This window comes from Lissotriton vulgaris, chromosome 3_1, assembly GCF_964263255.1.
Source record: "Lissotriton vulgaris chromosome 3_1, aLisVul1.2, whole genome shotgun sequence".
Lineage (NCBI taxonomy): Eukaryota > Metazoa > Chordata > Amphibia > Caudata > Salamandridae > Lissotriton > Lissotriton vulgaris.
In genome coordinates this window covers 1417011460-1417037961 of record NC_141689.1, presented here as the reverse complement: position 1 = coordinate 1417037961, position 26502 = coordinate 1417011460, and positions in this window count along the sequence as shown.

The window sequence follows — 26502 nt, the reverse complement described above, 5'->3', positions numbered from 1 at the left end:
AGCTTGTGAAACCCACTGTGAGGGAGCATTATACCTCTAAAACTACACTGGCCATTGAACCCTATTCCATTACATCGCTGGTTATTAACCAAACTAAGACTTAACCAGATCCACTTCCTGTTGAATGACTCTAAGGTGTGGGCTAAACCCGAGGATTTAGCGGTCTGCAAATGTGATAGTTTCTCTCTGCAGGACACCATTCACTTTATGTTCTTTTGCAATATATATGCCCTGCCCAGGAAAAAGTACATTGTTCCGTTACTTAAAGATAAGGGGTTTGTCCAAGCCAAGCCTGCCCTATTCTATTTAAAAAAGTTAGATTCACCAGTAATAATGTTCAGTGTCGCAAACTTTTTGGTAGCTGCTTTTCGCCTCAAAAAAAGTTCTGGAAATTGACAATATAACAGTATTGGCGACACCGTATGTTACTATTGGAAAATTGCTGTATTTTTAAAAAATTTGTAAATATTTTAATTGTTTTATCTTAACTGTGACATCAATTTTTTTTAACTGCACCCCTAATTTATGCATTCTGTGTTTATGTGCTTTTTATGATTCGTTATGGATCGAAATAAAGTTGCTTTGAACAATTATCCTTCAACACTCCTGTTCCTTTTCAACATTTTCATTGAATATCAACATTCCCCATATTCACTCTTCTTCTCATAACTTTCTTTCCTAACACTCACCTTCTTTCAGTCCTCCTACTTCACTTCCTTTTTCCTCTCATACCTTTCTGTTCTTTCTTACTCATTCTCCTTTCCATTATCAATGCACTCTATTTCACTTACTCTTTTTCATTTTTTTAAGAATATAGCTCTTTGATGAGAATTGGAGGTAGTTCTGAAAAGAACTTTTGGTTTTCTTCTTTTTTCTAAACAGGAACAAAAACAGGGAATGGAAACTGCTCAACAGGAGCAAAAAAATAAATAAAAATTAGGGGTGGGAAGGGCAGCGATGGTTCTCCAATGCTCGAACCATGAGCTGGACACTTTGCTCCCCATAGGTGAGGAGTTGATTGCAGTATCTGCATCTGAGGACACCATGGTTAAATGAAGGTTGAATGTTTGGCACCTGCTCCTGTGATTGCCCCCTCCCAGAAGAAGTTGCTCCTCCGGTGGATGTAGAGGCCCCATCACTGGGAACCTCTTGTGCCAGAGCCCTGACACTTTCCCGGGCAAAATTTTAGGGGTGCTTCCTCTCCACATGCCGGATCATTGTGAAGTTCCCAAAAGAGTACTTTTTCAAAGGGATACCTCGTGACAGCTCTTCTTTGCAGATCCTGCACTGCACTCTTGGAGCATTTAAATTTTTTTGTCCAGGTTGGATTTCAAAAAAATTTCCAAATGAAATGTTCCTTAACTTTTCGTTGAGGAGGCTCTTCATTGATGAATTCTGGGTCATCCTCACTGCTGGATTGTCTGGCAGCCATTGTAAAACCAAGAAATATCCAGGAGCAAAAAGGCAGGTCTTGCAGTCACAAAAGTGAAAGAAGAAGTGAAGGAAATGGGTGGGGATTTCATTCTTTGTAAAAAAAACTGTTAGCAACCAATGAAAAGTGTTATTTTAAGGTCACATGACCCGACGCGCTTACTCTACGCGCTCTGGAGCGCTTCTGGGTGCGCACACGCGGCGCGAACGTAGGCGCTTCCGGGGCGTATACGCGGCGCGAACGTAGGCGCTTCCGAGGGCGCTTACGTTGCGCGCCGAATTGACGTCATCAAACTTTTACGGAAATGCATAATCATTTTCCTTATAAAAAAAAAACTGATTTTATTTGCATGGTACGAAATGTTTTGCATTATTATTAACTTTTCATTCATATTTTTTTTCACGAACGAAAGTAGCGCTCTGGGTGCGCTTTCCGGTGAGCTTACCGGTGAGCTTACCGGAAAGCTTACCGGAGAGCTTACCGGAGAGCTTACCGGAGCGCGCACCCAGAGCGCAAAAGAAAAAAATTATATACAAAAAAATCAAAAATGAATACTTACACAAAACAACAAATTGTAAAAAAAAAAAAAAAAGTTTAGAAACTCGATATAGAAAGGAATTAGCATTTAAAAAACCTTTGAAATTCACTGAAAAAACCATAGGTTTCACACCAGTTATAGTTAGGAATTAGCATTTAAAAAACCTATTAAATTCACTGAAAAAGCCATAGGTTTTACACCAGTTATAGTTACCTGGAAATTTTACTGACATAAAACCATTGAAATTCCCACGTTATAGTTAGTTGGACTCACTATAACTTGCGCGCCTGCAATGCACTGCTGATGACGTCACATATTACATCACTCATGACATGGTCAGTGACATCACTCAGTGACCTACTATCTGATAACGATCCTGTATTGTGATTGGGGAGGGGATTCTCACTGTAAGGGTGTGTGGGACCTAGCCTGAAGCGGAAGATTCCAGGGATGCCTTTTTGTACATCAAAGTCCTCACAATTATGTGTCACATTAAAAATATATAGCACTCCAACAAAGTAGTAGGATTATAACACTTTAATAACTTATAAATATATACAACGCTCCAACAAAGTAAACACGTTTAAAAAAAACTTTTTAAACAACTATTTATATGACATTGCTTTAACCAGGATAGACAAAGAAATGACACAGTGATGTAAAAGTTTCTGAAAGAAATGCCAAGAACGTCCCATGTGAAAGTGAATTTTATCTTTTCCTTCTCATGAAAAGAAAGTTAATGCCAGGTTCGTTACCCGCCTCATCTGCAAAAAAAAAACTCTCGAGAGGGACCGAAAAAAAATATAGCTATGGTAATCATACCATGCATCGGCACATGGAGAGGTGGCACCCTCTTAATTATTCTAAAGCACAATTTCGAGATTTGGTGGATAATCCCCTTTCGGCAAAAACATCCATCAATGACTTAGCAATAAGTGAGTCAGAGGCAAGGGAAACGGTCCCAAATCTGCAAAAGAACTTTGGGAAGATGAGATTGACTTGTGTAGCATGTTGAAAATTAATTTCATGCGGAGAGATGATTATTACTTTAATAAATAGATCATATGAAATCATCAATGTCCAAAACGTCCTAGAAAGTAATTTATGTCATTTTTGAGGAAGAGAGATAACCTTTAGTGGTACGGGGTCGTTTTCGTTCGAACTAGGGGGGCCAGGTGACATTCCTTCGGGGTGGCTTAGGGGCATTTAAAACAACTTCCCTGATACAGGTAGCATATAAAGTAGAGGGTAAATACCAGGATCTTTATCGATTGCTTTATGCTGTACAAAAATGAAAAACACATACAACAAACCTGGACCATTCATATTTTCAATGTTTCTGCGTACTATACTTTTTAACCCTTAACTAATTGAGCTGCTTGATTTCACCTGCTTTTTTTTTTTTAAATAAAATCGGAAACAGTGGCCATTTCTTCGAAACTTACCAATCTACGCGTTACAACTACGTTTGCTTTTTCAAAAACCTTTAATAAAAATGTTGGTGCCCAAATACGGGCCTACAACCCCGTGGGCCGGCCACGGAGCAGGCTGGAACTGTAAACGGGGGGGGGGGTATTTATTTGTTGAAAACATAACAGAGTCAGTGGTCGTTGATTTCATAGTAAAAAGTGCGACAAGTGCAACAAAATCATATCGATAATTCATTGTGAGCAAGTACCATTAGTGTCCACAATTCCAACCTTCAATAATAAATACAGTAATCAATGATGTATTAGAACTTAATATCAATTCATTGTTCGAACGTGTAATCAGTCTTATCCCATATCAATTCATGTGCTAAAACCTGCATACATATCTCATGATATTAAGGCTGAGCAATCGGGGCACAACAAGGAGTTGAGAGTTTCATTTGTACCGGCGCCATTTTGGGTGAGGTCAGGAAGGTCCAAGTATAGTCAAAATGTCTCCACCAACTCGTGGTTGGACCGGGACCTCTTTCGGCAGTCCAAAAGTTTTCATTGAAGGGTAGCAGAGGGGACTGCCAACATGAACCATCAGTCAAAGTGGGGTGGGAGGCAACAATCTCTCCTACCGGGTCATACTGGTGTCGCACCGGAACTGATCAAGTTGGTAGTCTTGCTGGATTTTGGTCATTTCAAGACTGAGGCCGGCGCCGGCATATGCAAGACATCCCCCCCCCCAGTGTTGTCGCAGCCATTAAAGAAAGAAGAGGGATCTCGTCGGCGTCGGCTCCTCTCCTGGCCCGGGGGGCGGGGGGGGTCAGTGGCATGTGCAAGACATCCCCCCCAGTGTTGTCCCAGCCATTATTGAAAAAAGAAGAAGATACCGTCGGCCTCGGCTCCTCTCCTGGTGCACCTTACGCGACGACCCTTTTGATGGGTGAGTGGAGCGTTGGGGGTGCAGCTGAGGGGCCCCCACCTGGGGGGGTGGGAGAGGCTCGTTCGCGCCGCCTCTCCCTCCCAGCGCACCCCACGCCGACACCTGGCGTTGATATCCGTGATGTCGGGACTAGGCGATAAGGGGGGGGGGTCGGAGGCAGAGGCAAGACATCCCCCCCCCGTGGCCTGCAGGGCGCCGCTTCAGGACCAAACGGGGAGCTCATACCAAGCCGGGGCCAGACCAGGAGATACGAGGGGAGGGTCGGTGGCATGTGCAAGACATTCCTCTCCAGTGTTGTCGCAGCTAGAGTTCCCGTCGGCCTCGGCTCCTCTCCTGGTGCACCTTACGCGACGACCCTTTTGATGGGTGAGTGGAGCGTTGGGGGTGCAGCTGAGGGGCCCCCACCTGGGGGGGTGGGAGAGGCTCGTTCGCGCCGCCTCTCCCTCCCAGCGCACCCCATGCCGACACCTGGCGTTGATATCCGTGATGTCCGGACCAGGCGATAAGAAGGGGAGGGGGCTCGGAGGCAGAGGCAAGACATCCCCCCCGTGGCCTGCAAGGCGGAAGAAGAAGGGAATCGGGAGACCAGTACATTTTGGCCCATCCACGCCACGGCTGATGGCGGTTAGCTGGGCCCCGCCCTGCACGTGTCGAGGCCTCATCTTCCGGATGGGCGTAACCGTGGCCCTGTTGCACTTCGGGAGTTTCCAGAATGGGGGTAGGTATCTGCTGATTTGTATCTATTTCATGTTACCGTTAATGGGTGTGGCGGGCGGTGGGACAGTCATGCTTGGAGCAGTGGGGGGGTGGCGGAGCCTAGCTACCTCGTGGCTGCCGTAACGTCAAGCTTGGCTTTTTTCACTACTTTCATGTTTCTTATTTCTAGCGAAGTCAAAAACTCATCAGTGGCCTACTGATTTTGTTTGATTTCTTTCCCTTTCTTTTCAAGTGTATTTCATGCTAAAGTTTCTGTTTAACAGGATTCAGTGATCACTTCGTTTTTTACATATGTCTTCTTTATTAGGGGTACTCTCCGGTTGAGCCAGATGATGTACCTCTAATAAATGGTCCGGGTGGAACTAGTTTCTCAATCAGTGGGGAGTAGATGGGTATGACAGATTACAACGGGGGACAAAGGTCCGCATTACCCACCCTTCACTACTTGCAAAGACTAGACAGAATATTTCTATTCCACGTTATTTACAAACAAAGAATACCTCTAGAGAAGTATTCCTTGAAGAATAAATGTCCAGCCAATCAATCAATCAGTGGAGAGAAAAACAGGTACATACACTTGTACATATGAGTCTGATACAGGGCGGATCTCTGTATAACTATGGATAATTAGATATTAGGATGGCATACAAAGCTCCCAACCTTCTTACTTTTTCTCTTAAAGGGTTTCAAATTGAGGACAAATATTAGGCTGTGCTCTAGAGGTTGACGGTGTTGCTCCACTGGTACTCGGGCCTTCTCATGAAGCAGAAGGAGCCTCTCTCAATCTCCTTAACTCTTCCCTTGCAAAGTTGACCGGATTCTTAGTCTGCAACTGCTTCAGCATACTTGCAGTTCCACACAAGTCCTTTTTATTGGGGTCTCCTCTTGAAAGCAGTCTTGCTTATGCGGCAAGTAACTTTTCTTGCATTCACCTTTTTTAAGACTTGTGAAAATTATTTTCAAAACATTCAATAAATACTGTGTTACTATGCATTGTGTCATATGATTTATTAAAAATATGCAGAAAATGTTCCCTTTATTTGTTGTTAAGGTCTTTACAAGAGAATTTGAAAGGAGAAAGTAGGAGATGAATAACACATGTAGGACGTTATATCTTAAACTGCAAAAATTGATAAAGAGGGTGGACCAAAGTCTGCATGTACAATGCCAGTAGAAGCGTTTCAGGCACACTGCGAAGATTTAAAAAAATATAAATATTGTCAAGTTTTACTTTGACTTGTGATGTTTGATCTCATTTAGTCACTTCAATCTAAATTTAAACACTAATTTTCTTTTTGTTTTGCAGATTAACTACAATACTTATTTTGGACTCCTTATCATATGTTGTTTATTATATTGTTTTGTTACTTATAGTTCTAGATATTTATTGTAGTGTTATATTTTAGTTATAGTTCCAGTTATTGTTTTAATAAAAGTTAATTAAAAAAGTACATACGTCTGTTTTTTTGTAGGGGTAGCAGTCATCAATAGAAATTATATTTATAATTTGAAGTATAATGCTGAATGTCACTCATTAGCAACATATTGTGGTGAAATTTTTAACCTATGTGCTGACGTAAGTGTTCCATAAACTACTACTATGGTAACAGGCAAAATACTGTTTGGGGGTAGGGTATAATACGCAGGAATGCTGTAAAAATAAATGGGCAAGGGCTGTTTTGTTTTCCACTGTTGCAACATAAAGTGATCGATAAAAATCCGATAATCAGGCCTATCAGCGACTAAGACATCAGGTCGAGTCTCTTTTGCTCAATGGCTCCCTCATGGGATGAAGAAACGCCCTTTTTCACGAAATAGGAATATTTTACTTGCAGGACAGTAGTTCATTTCTCGTGAAAATACATTAGCCTGGAACATTGTTAGTGATAAACTGTAAACATATCTGGGTCCTTTGCTTAAAAAAAAATATATAAAATATATTTGTGAATTAGAATAAGAATATATGTTACAGCTATAGATATTTGCTATTAAAAAACCATTGAAATTCACTGAAAAAACCATAGGTTTTAGGCCATATATAGTTAGGGATTAGCATTTACAAAACCTTAATTTACTCGCACAAAACCATAGAAATTCGCATATATAGTTAGATGCAATAACTATACATCGCGCACCCGCAACCCACTGCTGATGATGTCACATATTACATCATTCATGACATGGTCAGTGACATCACTGATGACATCACTGATGACATCTCAAATGACATCACTGATGACATCTCAAATGACATCACTGATGACATCACTGATGACATCTCAAATGACATCACTGATAAAATCACTGATAACATCTCATTTGACATTACTGGTCACATCACTGATGATATCATTCATGTGATAATACGATCAACCTCTTCAGACTCTAATATAACCTTAGATACAATCAGTGTAAACAGACTCTCACAGACTGTCACTCATCCATGGAGTTACTCACACACCTAGTCAGTCATGCAAAGAATCAATCACACCTCCATTTCCTCAACTATACAGTTATACACACCTTACTTAATCAAACATATACTAACACATATTTACTCTCTTATACAAGCACTGATACAAGTTCACAATGATCCATACAGCCACTCACACATTCACTGGCTCTTATGCACAGTTATTTATATATGTCAACTCTTACATTACTGTGTTTTACATATGTACTTACTTTGACATGTAGCACTGAGAAATCCAATCACTCACCAATACACTCATGCAGACAGTCAACCGCCCATACAGCTGTTTCAACATGCACTTTTGAACCCATACATCTAGTGAATCAACTGCTCACACATCTATGCACAGAGTCACACACCTCCCAGCCACCCCCACACACACACTCACTCTCCCATACAAATATTTGGGCAACCAATCAATAACCCATATAGTTACTCATATAGCTACTGATCAACACATGCAGCAGTTTACAGAACTACAGAAATAATGATGCACAAATTAAGACAGTTTAGTCACTAACCCATGCACTCAGTGAGACACATTTAATCATTCCCTCATACAGTCAGTCATGCACCTACTAAATCCTTCATCCAAACACTTATACATCCACTCATTCTTCAATATGTAAGACATATTTTAACTTTAAAGAAACATACAGTCACTGGATGTTGTCTTCAGTGATGTCATCAGTGATGTCATTTGAGATGTCATCAGTGATGTCATTTGAGATGTCATCAGTGATGTCATCAGTGATGTCACTGACCATGTCATGAATGATGTAATATGTGACATCATCAGCAGTGGGTTGCGGGTGCGCGATATATAGTTAATGCATCTACCTATATATGCGAATTTCTATGGTTTTGTGCGAGTAAATTAAGGTTTTGTAAATGCTAATCCCTAACTATATATGGCCTAAAACCTATAGTTTTTTCAGTGAATATATATATATATATATATATATATATATATATATATATATATATATATATATATATATATATATATATGTATATATATATGTATATATATATATATATATATATTCACAGAAAAAACCATAGGTTATAGTGGATATATAGTTAGGAATTTGCACTTACAAAACCTTGAAAATTCAATGAAAAAACCATTGGTTTTAGGCCATATATAGTTAGGGATTTGCATTTACAAAACCTTATTTTACTCGCATAAAACCATTGAAATTCCATATATAGTTATAAGCGCTAACTATATATCGCGCACCCGCAATCCACTGCTGATGATGTCACATATTACATCATTCATGACATGGTTAGTGACATCTCTGATGACATCACTGATGACAACATCCAGTGACTGTATGTTTCTGTAAAGTTAAAATATGTCTTACATATTGAAGAATGAGTGGATGTATAAGTGTCTGGATGAAGGATTTAGTAGGTGCATGACTGACTGTATGAGTGAGTGATTAAATGTGTCTCACTGAGTGCATGGGTTAGTGACTAAACTGTTTTAATTTGTGCATCATTATGTCTGTTGTTCTGTAAACTGCTGCATGTGTTGATCAGTAGCTATATGAGTAACTGTATGGGTTATTCATTGGTTGTCCAAGTATTTGTATGGGAAACTGAGTGTGTGTGTATGGGTGGCTGGGAGGTGTGTGACTGTACATAGATGTGTGAGTAGTTGATTCACTATATGTATGGATTCAAAAGTGTATGTGGAAACAGCTGTATGGGCGGTTGACTGTGCATGAGTGTATTAGTGAGTGAATGGATATCTCAGTGCTACATGTCAAATTAAGTACATATGTAAAACACAGTACATGTGAGAGTTGACATCTATAAATAACTGTGCATAAGAGCCAGTGAATGTGTGAGTGGCTGTATGGATCATTGAGAACATGTATCAGAGATTGTATAAGAGAGTAAAGTAAATATGTGTTAGTATATGTTTGAATAAGTAAGGTGTGTATAACTGTATAGTTGAGAAAATGGAGGTGTGATTGATTTTTGGCATAACTGACTAGGTGTGTGAGTAACTCCATGGATGAGTGACAGTCTGTGACTGTCTGTTTACACTGATTGTATCTAAGGTTATATTAGAGTCTGAAGAGGTTCATGGTATTATCACATGAATGATATCATCAGTGATGTTATCAGTCATGTCAAATGAGATGTTTTCAGTGATGTCATCAGTGATGTCATTTGAGATGTCATCAGTGATGTCATCAGTGATGTCACTAACCATGTCATGAATGATGTAATATGTGACATCATCAGCAGTGGATTGCGGGTGCGCGATATATAGTTAGCGCTTATAACTATATATGGAATTTCAATGGTTTTATGCTAGTAAAATAAGGTTTTGTAAATGCAAATCCCTAACTATATATGGCCTAAAACCAATGGTTTTTTCATTGAATTTTCAAGGTTTTGTAAGTGCAAATTCCTAACTATATATCCACTATAACCTATGGTTTTTTCTGTGAATTTCATTGGTTTATTAATAGCAAATATGAAAAGCTTTAAAATGTCAAGTACGTGATAGATAAAAACATTTTCGTATTTATGCACGCTGATGTGCTTTGAACGCTGCCCCCCCTCCCCTCTTTTCTCTTAGTAGTACTCTCTCTTTGCAGATACTGAACAGTAGTTAACGCAGGCCTTTGCCCCCGTTGTAATCCGTCGTGCCTGCTTGTCTCTCCATTTGATTGATTGTTATCCAAGCATTTACTGTTTTAGAATTGGTTCTCTTTGGATCATTCTCTATTTACAAACAAGCACAAAGTCGCAATACTCTGTTTAGTTTTTGCAGATAGTGAAAAATCGTGTAAAAAAATAAAAGTAATCGAGCAAAATCAGTAGGCCACTAATTGGATCTCTTTTTGACCTCGCTAAAATAGAAATATTAGGAACAACCCTTCATGAGAAATACGAAAATAGTGAGATGAACTGAGCTCCACACCATGAGGGCTGCAAGACAGCTCGACTCCGTCACCCACCCCGCCCAAAATAACGACAAACCCTATGCAAATATTAAAAATATAGACAACACACCAGCAAAGAAACAGGGTAAAACATTTTATTAAATAACTATTTACATAACTATTTTATACTTTTTATTGCCCGATCCGGCTAGCTCAATCGATCGAGCATGAAACTCATGCACTCTGATAGCAAGCGTTGCTACTGATGCTATGCAGACCAAAACTGGTTTTCAGTTTGTACATTTTTCTAGATTTTTCAATCCAAGGTTGGTTGACTTTGTAGAACGATGGCTTCAGATTTTCAACATACTGTGGTGTGGCGCGGCCTGGGAGGGGGCGCTTCGCTCCTGCCCCCTCCCCAAGTAAGTTTTTCATACGTGAAAGTACGTTAATGGTTTGGGTCCCTGAGTTGCTTCAATGTCACTGCCATTCTCAAATGGCATAAGTTCTGGATGTTGGGTGCCATAGTTAAGAGTTCTGAGCAGTGCTTGTAACACTGTCTGAAGCTTATTTCCACCTACTGCAGCTTCACTATTCTCAAAGTAAGTGAGTGTCGTTTGTGGACCTGACTGCATTAGAAAACAATGTGATATGTTACCTTCCTAAACAGCTTGACGGAGGCCCCTGAGGGGCGGTGTGATGGCCATGGACTCGGAGAAGACGCTTGGCTCCGACACCCTCCCCAAGTCTTATAGCACTGGTGTAGCCTGAGATCGCCCCCGACATAAGCGGCCGGCTCCCGGGGTCCGGCGGAACTTTTTGCCTTTTGATGACTCTTTAATTCTGGACCTTGTCCCACAATCCGTTTGACCTGAAGACACGCTGTAGTGGGGCGCCTCTTTACCGTTTCAGTTGCCATTCCGCCCGCTTTTGCTACACTGTGCCTCTTCCGCCATTCAGCTGTTTACCGCCCGCTCTTGCGACTACAGCGTCTCGCTCATCATGTAGTTGAGTTGCTCCCGCTCTTGCGGTGCAGCGATAGGCGGCTGCCACAGTACTCTCAAAATGGCGGCCGGCTCTTCGGTTTTGGGCCTGGTCCACTAAAATGGCCCTGGGACACCTTTGAACTCGGACGCTTCCCTGATAGGGCTTGGGTCCCATTCTCGAAAGCGTCCCCTCAGCCGTGAAGATTCTACAAAAGTCTTGGGGGCCTCCGACTCCCGCAGGCTTCTGGTGGGGAGCGGCTGCCATGATTGCTCGTGGAATAGCCACGACGGAGCTACGAGATGGTAGTGCTCTCATGCTGACCAGGGGAGGCCCGTTCACGCCGCCTCCCCCACGGCCCCCCCCCCCCGGGCCGCCGCACGCCAATTTTCAGAGCAGCATTGTAGGATACCAAAACCAGTGCGGCAGTTTACTGGACATCACCTGGGTGCCATCAACATCTCAGCGCGTTCTGCTGCCTTGGGACTATTCGCACAACAGACCACTACTGACGAGGCCTCCCCTCGCCCCACCCGGGACGCCCCACGCCAATTTTCGGAGCAGCATTGTAGGATCCCAAAACCAGTGCGGCACCCAGGCGACATCACCTGGGTGCCGTCCAGAACTCTGCACGTTGTGCTGCCTTGGGACTATTCGCACAAAAGACAGCTTCTGACCATTGTTGCTTTTTTGGGTGAAAAATGTTTAAATGTTTTTACAGTTTTTGTTCCGTTCATTATAGTTAAATGTTAATAAAGTTTTAAAATCTAACTTTGTTGGAGTGCTATATATGTTTAAAAAATCGGGTGAATGGGGCCTTGAATCGGGTTATTGTCATGTGTGGGCTTTGCAAGTGTACTGCTACAAGATCGGACATTTCAAACTCAAATGCACGTTCTTTTTCTTACCTTTCCGAAGCATGGAGCGCAATAGCAGGCAGATAAAGGGTGACGCACGTGTTGAACACTGCCTGGCCTGGCAAGTTGCTGGCAGTGCCCCCCCCGCCCGCTCCTGAAAGAGGGCACACACACACCGCCGCCCCGAGTACTTCACAAATCTTCAAAAGACCATGCGCTTGTTCATGAGGCTTAAATGGTTTATCACCCCTTCTAGAACCCCTGCATCGACCCTCTGACGTTTCCTGGAAGAATTAGCACGTAACACAATACCAAGCCCTGTCAGCTGAAACTCCCGAGAAATCATGGGGCATATTATCAAGGGGGTTTATTTCCGCTTTTTGGACTTTAAAAGCCAAAAAAAAAAGAGATAAAATTATCTCCCTATTACCAAGCTGTCGCTAACACCAGTTAGTGACAGCTAAAAGGTGATAGCGACCATCTTGGGCCCCGCTTTGCATATCAGTGATATTTATCACTAATGACATGCAAAGTGGGCGTGCCAAGATGTTAGCGACTGGAAACAGTCCCTATCCATCGCTATCTCCTATTACCAACTTTTGGAGATATTCGTGCTAAGCGCGAATATCTCCAAAATCTAACACCTGCCCTGAGCAGTTCTTAGCCATGTTATCCAATGGGAGGTGGATAACATGGCTAAGAGCATTTGCTCGATAATACATGAATATCGCTGACTTTTCTGCGATAATAGCAAAGTTTATCTGCGATAAAAATCGCCGATGTGCGGCGATAATTTTTGTCTCTAAACAAGTTAGAGACAAAAATTATCGCTAGTTGTTCGTAATATGCCCCCGGGTTTTTGCTTGCAGAAATCGGGAGGCGGGAGACTAGCACTGAAATCAGTAGTCTCACGCCTGAATCGGGAGGGTTGGCATGTCTGAATTCTCTACAGCTGGGGCCATAAACTACATCCGCAGGGGTAGGTGATAGCCTGGGACCAGCCTGGCATCTAAAATGGCTGCCGTGCACGACAAAATTGTGGCATTGGAAAAAAGGCAAGATGGCGCAGCCGCTGGAAGAGATGTATCAACATATATGAGCCTCCTCAGCCACCCTCAGGAAACATAGGGGATTAGGATACGTCTCCCGCACCCCCTTATACCTAGTAATTTAATTAACGAAGCACAAAATGGCGAATTCCCGTTTCGCTACCAGTTTGCGGCCCAGTTCGCGGCCCGTGAAGCGCTTCTACCGTGAAAAATCATTTTTTTTTTATTTTCCCCACGGGACCCTTTAATAACCCCAACAACATTCCTAGGGGGTCAAGAGGGGGATACCTTGCCCCCTTTCATTAAATTCCCCCTTCGTTTTTCACCTCTTCTTCTCTCTCGATCCTACCGAGAGATAAGATGGCGGCCGCTCCGGACTGTCACGCAGCAAAAAAAAAAAAAAGCTCACGCACAGCCGCTGGAAGAGATGTATCAACATATATGAGCCTCCTCAGCCACCCTCAGGAAACATAGGGGATTAGGATACGTCTCCCGCACCCCCTTATACCTAGTAATTTAATTAACGAAGCACAAAATGGCGAATTCCCGTTTCGCTACCAGTTTGCGGCCCAGTTCGCGGCCCGTGAAGCGCTTCTACCGTGAAAAATCTTTTTTTTTTTAATTTTCCCCACGGGACCCTTTAATAACCCCAACAACATTCCTAGGGGGTCAAGAGGGGTATACCTTGCCCCTTTCAATAAATTCCCCCTTCGTTTTTCACCTCTTCTTCTCTCTCGATCCTACCGAGAGATAAGATGGCGGCCGCTCCGGACTGTTTAGAATGTTGACAGACACCGGAGAGCCAATCAGCTTTCTGCGCGCAAAGTTCAGTTTCGCGAAAAGTAAGCGGACCGGATCGCTGCCCAGAGCGCTGTTACAGATATATATCTTGTTTTGAACGTTAATTTCTCAAAAACTACTGGAGCACATATATTGAGACCTAGCAAAGGCACATCGGGCTAACAGTCCCTACAATTTTGCCAAGTTTCGTGCAAATCCATTCAGCCGTTCGAGCTAAAAGTGAGTCCAACCGCCCTATGGAAATTAACATGGGAAAAACGTGTTTTGGGACCCCCCTTTTTTCTCAGCCCCCCCCTCGACAAAACCCCCCCAAATTTTCAAGGGCTGCTCAGAAACAAAATGTGCCATTTTCCTGAAAATTTCAGCCGATTCCGTCCACAAACGCCAAAGTTATTAGACATAGAATTTTCAAAAATGCCATAGGGAAAAAATCCTAACTATATATACCTACTGGCGATAGCCAGTAGGTAATATATATATATATATATATATATATATATATATATATATATATATATATATATATATATATATATATATATATATATATATATATATATATATATATATATATATATTTGGATTCAACAAAGTGCCCTTCGCATTGAAAGAGCACACAACACTGCTCTGCCATCCAGCCTGATTATGCAGCCTGCCTTCATGCTGCGCGTTATTTTCTTCCTGCCGATGCATTTCAAGGCCATGCAGCTCCTTCTTCCTGGGCATAAACATCACATCTGAAGCCTGTATTGATTATTTCCGGCTTTATTAATGACATACCACCTCCCGTGGGCGTGTGGTTGTTACTGAACTGTCTCTAGGCCTCAAGGAAGACGCGCAACCAGAGCTCCAGGCAACACTTCTTTATTCAGTGTCGGCCGTCGCCATACTGACTTTTCCCTTTCCCTTTCCGGCTCCTCCCCTTCCGTCTCCGCCTGCCCTGTACACAGACCAGGGTCAGGCAGGACGACATGACACCTCCCCCTTTTGTACACTAATGCTTACTGTCTCTCAGAGTTCTTCAATGAGTCGAACAGGTAGCTTGGTCGTTCTTCGTGGGCTGCTCATTTGCACCCGTTCAGGAGTATGGCAGTCCCTGGCATCTTCTAGCCTCCGTGAGCAAGACGTGCCCCATCACTGTTTCCTTCTTGGCTTGACGAGTCCATGCCGGAACCACAGTCCTGGAGCTGAGTGTGAGCAGAGGGATTGCACCTCTTGAAGTGGGATATGTTTCGGGTTATCCGTTCACCTTCCGATTCAGCTGTGATCATAGTCCCCTTTGACTGGAGACTTGCAGCGGGTGTGCGATGTATTCACTGTCTGCCTTCATCCGACGGTCTCGTTTTACCAGCACCGAGTCTCCTTTATGAATGTCCATCTGTCGTGCATGCCTGCGACGATCAGCATAGTCCTTCATCTTTGATTTCTTTTCCTGGTCCAGTTTCACCAGAGTGTCATTATCGGTGGTCATGGTTCGAGATTGCATGACGGTGTTTGACCCGGGAAGCCGCTTGCCGGGGAGCCGCGTGCGAGGAACTCGCCCAAGCATCAGGGTGGCAGGGCATTGGTTTGTGGTACTGTGTGCCCACAATACTTTGTTCAGTGCTTGCTGGATGTCACGGTGAGCGAGTTCCGCTTTCTGAACCGTCATCTTAAGGGTCCCCATGAATCGCTCAACCATGCCGTTAGCTTGAGGCCATAAGGGGGTGATCTTCCTATGCTTAAAATTGAGCTGTTTCGCAAACTTGGCAAATTCATGACTGTTAAACGGTGGCCCGTTGTATGTTTTTACTCCTATGGGGATTCCCCATGCTGCAAATGTTTCGTCGATGACGGGGATGACAGCCGTCACTTTTGTGGAGGACACTTGATGCGCGATGGGAAAGCGAGAATATTCATCCATAATGACGATGATGTATCTGCCTGATTTTGATGGCTTGAAGAAATCAATAGCCACTTGTTGCCACACCCCATCGGGTAGTTCAGACATCTGCAAAGAGGCTGGTGGTTTGTCTCGACCCACTAGCTGACATGAGGCGCAGTCCTTGAGTGTGGCCCCCACCATTTGATCGAGTGATGGGAACCATACGCGTTCCCGGAGTGCTTTCCTGGTGGCTACGACTCCTATGTGTCCTTCATGGGCTAAGTTGATGACCCCTTGACGCAGTCGCTGAGGAATGACTGTCCTCCCTCCTCTCAGCAGTAAACCATACGTACTGATGGATAGTTCTTCTTGGACATGTTGAATGCCACGAGTTCTTGAGCACCAGCGGTTGCGTCCTGGTGGCTGTTCTCCAGATGTCTCCATGAGTTAGTGCGTATCCAGACCATGATAGCCTGAACAGTGGAATCTTAAGCAGATGCTTTGCGAACATCTTCTAGGGGCACTGCTGGAGGATATGCATTGTTGATGACTAAATGAATGTATTCCTCTGCTACAGAGCAGCGTTCTAGCTTTTTAGGCTTATGATCAATGGTGTAAATGTAGTCTTGCAAGGGTAGACCCCATCTTTCTATTCGTGGGGGCATCTTCAACCGTGGATTGCCAAAGATGGTGATAAGCGCTTGGTGGTCTGTGATGAGTGTAAAGTGTTTCCCATATACGAACAGGTGAACATGTTCACAGGCCCACACGACCGCGAGACTTTCTTTCTCGGGCTGTGAGTAAGCCTTCTCCATGTCAGTGAGACTGCGACTGGCTTAAGCACTGACATGACGTTGATCTGCTTCACTGTTATACTGTGCCAGGATGGTGCCCAGACCCACAGGGCTATCGTCCATAGTGATTTCGGTCTTTCTTTTGGTGTCGAAGTACGCCAAATTGACATCAGTGCTCACGGCCTTCTTGATTTTATTGAAAGCGTGTTCACACGCGGGTGACCACAGAAATTGCTGACCTTGTCGGGTGAGTTCCCTGAGTGGGTAGCTGATGGTAGCATAGTCCTTAATGTAACGGGCACAATAGCTCGCCATTCCCAGGAAGGAGCGGAGGTCACTGATGTCATGTGGTTGTGGAGTGTCCGCAAGGGTAGACACTTTCTCAGGGTCTGGTTTCATGACAATTTTGGAAAAGATGTGTCCATAGAATTTTAGCGTGGGCTTGTGGAATTCACACTTATCCGGATTGAGTGTGAGGTTGGCACTGAGTAGGGCGTGGCACACTCGGTCTAAGGCTTTATCATGTTCCGCTTGGTTTTCCCCGAAGACTAGGATATTGTCGCTGTAGTTGAAAGCATTTGGGATACCCTGAATTACTCGCCGGATGGCTTCCTGAAAGATCTCTGCAGCTGAGGATATTCCGAAATTTAAGAGTTTATATCGGAACAGGCCTTGATGGGTGGTAAAGGTGGTAATATAGTGGGATTTCTCATGCAGTTCCAGCTGGTGGTATCCCTTGTTGAGATCGAGTTTTGAGAAAACAGCTGCTCCATTGAGACGAGCAATTATATCACTGATGTGAGGTCCGGGATGTCGTTCCCTCTCAATGGTCGTGTTCGGGGCAAGCATGTCCACACATAGGCGAACTTTGTTGTCTTGCCCTTTCTTGGGCACTTCCACCACGGGTGACGCCCAGGGAGTGGGTCCTGTAGATCGTTCAATGATGTCTGTCCTCAGCAGGTCTTGTAGCTCGTCATCTACTGCCTGATGCAGATGAAACAGCACCTTCCTGTGGTGTTGCACTATTGGTGATACCTGCTCATTGATGTGTAGCTTGACCTTGAACTAGTTGAGCTTCCCAAGGCTTTTGAAAAGATTTGGGAACTTGTTGACAATGTCCGGGGAGTCATCCACTGTGTATAAAAGTTCAACAAGTTTGAGGCGTTCTGCTGTCGGCAGACTGAGAAGGCAATCCGCTGCGTCAGGACCCTCGATCACGTGGATGTGGGCTTGGATCTGTCAGTCCTTATGGGTCAGATTCATGCAGAACTGTCCCAGGCATTGTAATGGTTTCCTGGACATCCAGGTGTTAACTCGGACAGCGTCTGGTTCTAGTTTTGGCTGGGGTTTCATGCTATGATATTCCATGGCACATATGTAGTTCAGGGACACTCCTGAATCTAGTACTAACTTGGCAGGTTGACTCCCTATTTGAATGTTCAATCTTGGGTATTTCTTCAGTCTGACGGGGTCCGACACCATACACACGTATTCGTCGCTGTCTTGTGACACAGGTGTGGGAGACGACGATTCCCTGGATGTCAACCTCTGAGATCTGTATGAGTTGACTGACCGGACGCTCGACCTTGATGAGCTGGATGAGCAGCTTTTCCTTCCTCTCACTGCTCTTGCATGGTGGTGTGTTTCTGAACTTGACTTGGCCGTCTTCATTTACGACCGTCACGTTTAACAGGCTGCTTCAAAGTGATTTTCTCTTCCGCAGCGGTGACACTGCTGTCCTATGGCAGGACAGTGTCCCGAGTGTGGGTAGTCCTGTCCGCATCTGTAACATTTTGAGCCTGGTTTGCTTGTCCGACTGCTGTGGTCTCCGTTGCAAGATGAGGTCGCCCGGAGGGTCTGCGTCGGTCTTCCCAACTTGCGGCGGTCGGAACGGTGCTTTGAGTCCGCGTGAGACTGCACTCGGAAAGCCTGCTCCTTTTTTTTCAGACTTGCTGGCTTCCATCTTCTTGGCATGGTCTTCCGCTTGATCGTTGATGCGAGTGAGTTCCTCTATTACTTCAAGCATGTAGTGTTTCTTCAGCAATCGGCGGCACAGTGATTCTGACAGGCACCCTTCAATAATGCGCAGTCGCAGTGCATCTTCCGTGTTGAATGTGTCGAACTCGCAATACCGGGCTAGGCTCCGAATGCGAGCAATGAAGTCACACATTGGTTCATCCTTTTCTTGTGAGGCAAGGTTGAAGGTGTACTGCTCATAGTCTAGGTCTCGTTTATGGAGGAACTTCCGATCTAGGGCTCCTTTTACATCTTCATATGAGGCGGCGTTGGCAGCAGGCAATTCTTTGAGAATTTGTGCAATGTCTTTCCCTATTAGGTTTCGCAGGGCTATCAGTTTCTGCTTGGAATCTTGCACTTGAGAGCCCGTCATGAAATCTTCAAAATCCTCAGCCCAGCTCTTCCATTTGGGCCCCATGCTGTTCCCGGACGTCAGCTCTAGGGGCTCTGGCGGGTGCAGGTATGACACTCCTAGCACCATTGGACATGGTTGTAGAGCTTGCTGGGCGGATCCCATGGCAGCAGGGCGTGAGGTGTCAGCTTCTACTGACATCCTGAGCAAAACACAGACTCCCTAGGTCGGGCGAAGCTTTATTTGCAGGAATTCACGATTTTATTTAGGCTTTATGTTAATTGCCTGACTTCAAGATGGCCACCAGGGTGAGAGCCAGTACTGTTCTAAGCACGGTGCATGACTCAAAGATGGCCACCGTGAGGACGTGAGTCTTTTATCTTTAGTGCTTGCTTCAAGCTACTCTCAGTCTCTCATAAGGGCAGTCGCTGCTTGGACTCACCCTTTGTGTAGCGCTGGTTTCAGTTTCATAGCGCTCTGGCAGTGCGCGACCACCCACGCGATTTTGATCGAGTTTTCGCACTCTTTGTTTCTTTTTCGGTGCTCTGGCAGGCGGGTCTTTGGCTGCACGCTCATTCAGGAGCACTGCAGCGAGGGGCAGAAGCGGCGGGGTGCCAGTACCCCACCGTCGTCACCAGGGAACTGTCTCTAGGCCCCCAAGGAAGACACGCAACCAGAGCTGCAGGCAACACTTCTTTATTCAGTGTCGGCCGTCGCCATACTGACTTTTCCCTTTCCCTTTCCGGCTCCTCCCCTTCCGTCTCCGCTTGCCCTGTACACAGACCACAGTCAGGCAGGCTGACATGACAGTTACACTTTCCCTCGGTGCATTGTGGGGCATGTTGTCCTTAATACAGGTAAAATATTTCCTTTAGTAAGTTCAGGCGTGCGTTTAAAAATTAATTGTCCATTTTCAACTCTAAGTGAGCTGCAAGGTATGAAGGCCTGCTTTATGAGCATCTGGAGCATTGTGCTGTTACAGTCTCGATCAGTTCAGACGTACAGCCTCTTTCAGCTGTGTGCTCTTTCAATGCGAAGGGCACTTTGTTGAATCAAGCGATCAAGTCCGGGTTCCCCGGACGAAACGCGACACGTTGCCGTTCCCATCGATGGAATAAAGCACTCTACTAATCTACGAAACCCTCGTTGTGGTCTGTACCTGTGTTTGTGTTGGTGCCGCGGGTGGGTTGCTTGCACCGCAGGATTGTGGAATCATATATATATATATATATATATATATATATATATATATTACCTACTGGCGATAGCCAGTAGGTATATATAGTTAGGATTTTTTTCCTATGGGATTTTTGAAAATTCTATGTCGAATAACTTTGGCTTATGAGGACAGAATTGGCTGAAATTTTCAGGAAAATGGAACATTTTGTTTCTGAGCAGCCCCTGAAAATTTGGGGGGGTTTCGTCAAGGGGGGGCCGAGAAAAAAGGGGGGTCCCAAAACGTGTTTTTCCCATGCAATTTTCCATAGGGCGGTTGGCCTCACTTTTAGCCTGAACGGCTGAATGGATTTACACCAAACTTGGCAAAATTGTAGGGACTGGTAGCCCGATGTGCCTTTGCTATGTCTCAAGATATAGGCTCCCGTGGTTTTTACGAAAATTAACTTTGAAAAATATATATTGGGCTACATTGGGCTATATATATGTTGGAGCCCAAATGTAGCCCAATGTAGCCCAATGTAGCCCAATGTAGCCCAAAGATGGCCACCAGAGACAAAAAAAACCAAATGCAGCCCAAATATCAGCCAGATGTAGCCCAACTATAGCCCAATGACAGATTGTCCCAGAGTGTTCTAAAGAACAACTAGAGTGCTAACAGTCCTACTTATTACAAAGGTATGGCACACCTGAAGCCATCTTGATTGGAATAAAGTTGTAACTCTTAAAACATTTAATTTAAAAAGGAACAAAATGAGGGGGTTCATTTTGCCATAGAAAGTATGATTAGCGAATATATGACGAAATCCCGCATACCATCAGTCCGCAAAAAAAATCCCGCATGTACTATTAGGCCGCAAATTAAAATAACGAAAACTTTTAGAACGAATATGCCTTTAGCATACACTAAACAACTAAACTACCCTAAACCCTAAAACACTACCCCCAGCATGACCCTACACTACACAAACAGTACAACACTACCCTAAACCCTAAAACACTACCCCCAGCATGACCCTACACTACACAAACACTACAACACTACCCTAAACCCTAAAACACTACCCCCAGCATGACCCTACACTACACAAACACTACAACACTACCCTAAACCCTAAAACACTACCCCCAGCATGACCCTACACTACACAAACACTACAACACTACCCTAAACCCTAAAACACTACCCCCAGCATGACCCTACACTACGCAAACACTACAACACTACCCAAAACCCTAAAACACTACACCCCAGCATGACCCTACACTACGCAAACACTACAACACTACCCTAAACCCTAAAACACTACCCCCAGCATGACCCTACACTACACAAACACTACAACACAACCCTAAACCCTAAAACACTACCCCCAGCATGACCCTACACTACGCAAACACTACAACACAACCCTAAACTCTAAAACACTACCCCCAGCATGACCCTACACTACGCAAACACTACAACACTAACCTAAATCCTAAAACACTACCCCCAGCATGACCCTACACTACGCAAACACTACAACACTACCCAAAACCCTAAAACACTACACCCCAGCATGACCCTACACTACGCACACACTACAACACTACCCTAAACCCTAAAACACTACCCCCAGCATGACCCTACACTACGCAAACACTACAACACTACCCAAAACCCTAAAACACTACACCCCAGCATGACCCTACACTACGCAAACACTACAACACTACCCTAAACCCTAAAACACTACCCCCAGCATGACCCTACACTACGCAAACACTACAACACTACCCTAAACCCTAAAACACTACCCCCAGCATGACCCTACACTACGCAAACACTACAACACTACCCAAAACCCTAAAACACTACACCCCAGCATGACCCTACACTACGCAAACACTACCCTAAACCCTAAAACACTACCCCCAGCATGACCCTACACTACGCAAACACTACAACACTACCCTAAACCCTAAAACACTACCCCCAGCATGACCCTACACTACGCAAACACTACAACACTACCCTAAACCCTAAAACACTACCCCCAGCATGACCCTACACTACACAAACACTACAACACTACCCAAAACCCTAAAACACTACCCTCAGCATGACCCTACACTACGCAAACACTACAACACTACCCAAAACCCTAAAACACTACCCCCAGCATGACCCTACACTACGCAAACACTACAACACTACCCAAAACCCTAAAACACTACCCCCCAGCATGACCCTACACTACGCAAACACTACAACACTACCCAAAACCCTAAAACACTACCCCCAGCATGACCCTACACTACGCCAACACTACAACACTACCCAAAACCCTAAAACACTACCCCCAGCATGACCCTACACTACGCAAACACTACAACACTACCCAAAACCCTAAAACACTACACCCCAGCATGACCCTACACTACGCAAACACTACAACACTACCCAAAACCCTAAAACACTACCCCCAGCATGACCCTACACTACGCAAACACTACAACACTACCCTAAACCCTAAAATACTACACCCCAGCATGACCCTACACTACGCAAACACTACAACACTACCCAAAACCCTAAAACACTACCCCCAGCATGACCCTACACTACGCAAACACTACAACACTATCCTAAACCCTAAAACACTACGCCCAGGATGACCCTACACTACGCAAACACTACAACACTACCCTAAACCCTAAAACACTAGCCCCAGCATGACCCTACACTACGCAAACACTACAACACAACCCTAAACCCTAAAACACTACCCCCAGCATGACCCTACACCACGCAAACACTACAACACTACCCTGAACCCTAAAACACTACCCCCAGCATGACCCTACACTACGCAAACACTACAACACAACCCTAAACCCTAAAACACTACCCCCAGCATGACCCTACACTAAACAACCACCACAACTCTACACTACACTAACACAACACTACACTACACAACACTACACTACACTACACAATCACTAACCCACGAAAAAATTAACACAAACCCACTTACCTCTCTCGTCATCGTGGTTTTCACAACGCAAATGCATTTACCATACATGCCTTTAAAACGTAATTCTTTGTAAAGGCATGCGCGATAAATGCACATGCGTTTTGAAAAAATGCGGGATAATGGTATGCGAGCTCAATGACCTTGCGGGATAATGGTATGCGGACTGAAAGTCTGCGGGATAAAAAATGCGGGAAAATGGCTGCAAACCATGATTAGCAGCAGACTTCCCTGGTGAGCACTAGCTTTACTACAGTGATCTAATGAGCAACTAGAGTGCTAACATTCAGAATTTATGGCAAATGTGTGACACATCTGAATGCCTTCTTGATAGAACCAAAGTAAACAAGCATTGAAAATGCAATAGATCTCGCCCTCGTTTAAGTTAAAGCCATTCTGTTTGTAATGAGGTGGCTTTTTAGCTTTGCTTTTATTAGTGTTTTTAAAACTTTCATGTAAATAACATGCATATGTATGCATATATGTATATGTATGCATGCATTTATATTTATATAGATATGCAGATTACATATGTTTATATATGTATATTACCTACTGGCGGTAGCCAGTGGGTATATATAGTTAGGATTTTTTCTCTATGGGATTTCTGAAAATTCTATGTCTAATAACTTTGGCGTTTGTGGACGGAATTGGCTGAAATTTTCAGGAAAATGGCAAATTTTTTTCTGAGCAGCCCCTGAAAATTTGGTGGGGTTTCGTCAAGGGGGGGCCGAGAACAAAGGGGGGTCCCAAAACGCTTTTTTCCCATTCATTTTTCCATAGGGCGGTTGGACTCACTTTTAGCTCGAACGGCTGAATAGATTTACATGAAACTTGGCAAAATTGTAGATATGGTTTGCCCGACGTGCCTTTGCTATGTCTCAATATATGTGCTCCAGTGGATTTTGAGAAATTAACGTTTAAAAAAATATATATATCTGTGACAGCGCTCCGGTTAGCGCCCCGGTTCGCGTACCTGACGCGTAACGGAACTTCGCGAAGCGAATCTGATTGGCTCTCCGGTGTCTGTCAACATTCTAAACAAACCGGAGCGGCCGCCATCTTGTCTCTCGGTACGATCGGGAGACAAGATGTGGTGAAAAACGAAGGGGGAAATGAAGGAAAGGGGGCAAGGTAGACCACTCCTGACCCCCTAGGATTGATGAGGGGGATATTAAAGTGCCCCGCGGGGCAAAAAATTTTGCGATTTTACGCCGTAGAGGCGCGTCCCGGTACGCGAACCGGGCAGCTCACCGGGCAGCTAACCGGGCAGCTAACCGGCAGCGTAGCTGTCAACATTGTAAACAGTCCGGAGCGGCCGCCATCTTGTCTCTCAGTAGGTTCGAGAGACAAGATGTGGTGAAAAAAGAAGGGGGAAATGAAGGAAAGGGGGCAAGGTAAACCCCTCCTGACCCCCTAGGATTGATGAGGGGGATATTAAAGTCCCCCGCGATTTTTCGCGGTAGAGGCGCTTCCCGGTACGCGAACCAGGCAGCTAACCGGCAGCGTAACGGGAGTCCGCCATCTTGTGTTTTTGGAGCGTCCGGTTCGCGTACCGGGTAGCGTCCCGGTAAGCGTAACAAGGGGAAAACCAAGAGAAACAGTAAAAAAAAAATTAAGGGAATAGATTTCCAGCAAACTTGGCAAAATTGTAGGGACTGTTTGTTTGATGTGCCTTTGCAAGGCCTCAAGATATGTGCACGTGTGGATTTTGTCTAATTAAGGTTAAAAAAAATATATATATCTGTAAGCGTGCTCCGGCACGCTTACGTTACGGGTTTTGTTTGCGCTGCAGAACCGATACGTCACGGTTATGCGACGCGTCATGAGGCGTCTCACGTGGCTACGTGATACGTCACGTAATAAAGAATATATTTTACAGCTATAGATATTAGCTTTTAAAAAACCAATGAAATTCACTGAAAAAACCATAGGTTATAGACCATATATAGATAGGAATTTGCATTTACAAAACCTTGAAAATTCACTGAAAAAACCATAGGTTAGAGACCATATATAGTTAGCTGGACATTTTATTGACATAAAACCAATGAAATTCCATATATAGTTAGTTGCACTAACTATATATCGCGCACCCGCAATCCACTGCTGATGATGTCACATATTACATCATTCATGACATGGTCAGTGACATCACTGATGACATCACTGATGACATCTCAAATGACATCACTGATGACATCACTGATGACATCTCAAATGACATCAGTGATGACATCATGACACACCAATACCAGTTACTACATACGCACTCACTGATTCCTACGTCTACACACACATTCACTCATTCACCCATACAATCACTCATACATACAGTCACTCATTATTACAACACTATCATATGCACTCATACACCTATGCAGACACTCACACACTGCCACTCATCCATGGAGTTACTCACACACCTAGTCAGTCCTGTAAAGAATCAATCACACTTCCATTTCCTCATCTATACAGTTAAACACAGAACACCATACTTTAGTGACATCACTGATGACATCACTGATGACATCTCAAATGACATCACTGATGACATCTCAAATGACATCACTGATGACATCATGACACACCAATACCAGTTACTACATACGCACTCACTGATTCCTACGTCTACACACACATTCACTCATTCACCCATACAATCACTCATACATACAGTCACTCATTATTACAACACTATCATATGCACTCATACACCTAGTCAGTCCTGTGAAGAATCAATCACACTTCGATTTCCTCATCTATACAGTTAAACACAGAACACCATACTTTTCACACATATACTAACACATACTTACTCTCTTATACAATCACTGATACAGAGTCACACACCTCCCAGCCAGCCACACACAAACTCAGTCTTACATACATCCACTCATTCTTCAATATGTAAAACATATTTAAACTTTACAAAAACACACATACACTAGATGATGTCATCAGTGATGTCATTTGAGATGTCATCAGTGATGTCATCAGTGATGTCATTTGAGATGTCATCAGTGATGTCATCAGTGATGTCACTGACCATGTCATGAATGATGTAATATGTGACATCATCAGCAGTGGATTGCGGGTGCGCGATATATAGTTAGTGCAACTAACTATATATGGAATTTCATTGGTTTTATGTCAATA